This window comes from Berghia stephanieae, chromosome 14 (genome assembly GCF_034508935.2).
Source record: "Berghia stephanieae isolate SIO BIC M18660-M18661 chromosome 14, UCSD_Bste_1.3, whole genome shotgun sequence".
In the NCBI taxonomy this organism is placed as follows: Eukaryota; Metazoa; Mollusca; class Gastropoda; order Nudibranchia; family Aeolidiidae; genus Berghia; species Berghia stephanieae.
In genome coordinates, this window is record NC_088373.1 from 6,376,135 (window position 1) to 6,378,634 (window position 2,500).

The window sequence follows — 2,500 nt, forward strand, 5'->3', positions numbered from 1 at the left end:
AAATTTCTTTGTTTAGAACCATGATGGCCGCCGTTGATGGGCGACGTGACATCTTATTGAATCCAATTGGGAGGTGTAATCAGTAACTCAACCAATGAAATCATTTGTGTCCTTGAGCACTTCTAACAACTCACATTTTTATCGTCGGTGATCATTGTCTTATTTTATGACGTAATGTTTGGATAGTATCAGCGTAGCAATCGTTAACTTTTATATAGCCTGACACTGAACAAAAAATGGCGTCAAAAGACAGGTCTTTGGCCCCAAAAGAAAACAAATCGTGAGTTGTCTTCAATAGTTCAACCAATGGAATCATTAGTATTCTTGAGCTCTACTAACGACAATTCACTAGATGCTGCACAAACCTAGAAAATGACGTCAAACTGCCAGTCCTAGAGGGTTCTAGTGTCAGGCTATAAGTTAACGATGGCTACTGTTCTAGTGTCAGGCTATAAGCTAACGATGGCTACGGTTCTAGTGTCAGGCTATAAGTTAACGATGGGTACGGTTCTAGTGCCAGGCTATAATTTAACGATGGCTACGGTTCTAGTGTCAGGCTATAAGTTAACGATGGCTACGGTTCTAGTGTCAGGCTATAAGTTAACGATGGCTACGGTTCTAGTGTCAGGCTATAAGTTAACGATGGCTACGGTTCTAGTGTCAGGCTATAAGTTAACGATGGGTACGGTTCTAGTGTCAGGCTTTAAGTTAACGATGACTACGGTTCTAGTGTCAGCTATACGTTAACGATGGGTACGGTTCTAGTGTCAGGCTATAAGTTAACGATGGGTACGGTTCTAGTGTCAGGCTATACGTTAACGATGGGTACGGTTCTAGTGTCAGGCTATAAGTTAACGATGGCTACGGTTCTATTGTCAGGCTATAAGTTAACGATGGCTACGGTTCTAGTGTCAGGCTATAAGTTAACGATGGCTACGGTTCTAGTGTCAGGCTATAAGTTAACGATGGGTACGGTTCTAGTGTCAGGCTTTAAGTTAACGATGACTACGGTTCTAGTGTCAGGCTATACGTTAACGATGGGTACGGTTCTAGTGTCAGGCTATAAGTTAACGATGGGTACGGTTCTAGTGTCAGGCTATACGTTAACGATGGGTACGGTTCTAGTGTCAGGCTATAAGTTAACGATGGCTACGGTTCTATTGTCAGGCTATAAGTTAACGATGGGTACGGTTCTAGTGCCAGGCTATAAGTTAACGATGGATACGGTTATAGTGTCAGACTATAATTTAACGATGGCTACGGTTCTAGTGTCAAGCTATAATTTAACGATGGCTACGGTTCTAGTGTCAGGCTATAAGTTAACGATGGCTACGGTTCTAGTGTCAGGCTATAAGTTAACGATGGCTACGGTTCTAGTGTCAGGCTATAAGTTAACGATGACTACGGTTCTAGTGTCAGGCTATAAGTTAACGATGGGTACGGTTCTAGTGTCAGGCTATAAGTTAACGATGGCTACGGTTCTAGTGTCAGGCTATACGTTAACGATGGGTACGGTTCTAGTGTCAGGCTATAAGTTAACGATGGGTACGGTTCTAGTGTCAGGCTATACGTTAACGATGGGTACGGTTCTAGTGTCAGGCTATAAGTTAACGATGGCTACGGTTCTAGTGTCAGGCTATAAGTTAACGATGGCTACGGTTCTAGTGTCAGGCTATAAGTTAACGATGGCTACGGTTCTAGTGTCAGGCTATAAGTTAACGATAGGTACGGTTCTAGTGCCAGGCTATAAGTTAACGATGGATACGGTTATAGTGTCAGGCTATAATTTAACGATGGCTACGGATCTAGTGTCAGGCTATAATTTAACGATGGCTACGGTTCTAGTGTCAGGCTATAAGTTAACGATGGCTACGGTTCTAGTGTCAGGCTATAAGTTAACGATGGCTACGGTTCTAGTGTCAGGCTATAAGTTAACGATGGGTACGGTTCTAGTGTCAGGCTATAAGTTAACGATGGCTACGGTTCTAGTGTCAGGCTATAAGTTAACGATGGGATATGAAGTGAGTAGAAAAGTGCCAGAAGACAATAGAGAATAAAAAATTTATTTCGCGGCGGTGGTGGGGTTTGAACCTGCGACCTTATTGGTACGACAACTCCGCCTGGCAGGTGAGAGCGTGGCTCTACCGTGTGAGCTATCCACGAACACAAAAATATTCGTTTCAAACCCAAAGTCATTTCTAGATCCCTCTCTCACCCACTTCTTGAGATCGCCGATTCGTTCACCACCATCGCGAAGTAATTTTGACCAGCAGTTAAGCTTAATAGCCAATATTCTCATCACAAACATATAACATAGAAACGATTGAGACATTGAGTATGCTCCGGTGTATGGGGTGAATTTTTAATTCAGAAAAGTGAGTGGAGCAGGCACTTGTGTTGGTAACAACAAGATATGAAGTGAGTAGAAAAGTGCCAGAAGACAATAGAGAATAAAAAAATTTTTTCGCGGCGGTGGTGGGGTTTGAACCTGCGACCTTAT

The 2,500-nt window shown here is 42.8% G+C and overlaps 1 protein-coding gene across 2 annotated transcripts in view; it reads left to right on the forward strand.

Annotated features, from left to right (window-relative positions):
* The window catches only part of LOC144959830 (chitin deacetylase 1-like), a 17,337-nt gene that overhangs the window by 8,999 nt on the left and 5,838 nt on the right, over positions 1–2,500 (forward strand). The gene's annotated exons all lie outside the window — the stretch shown is intronic.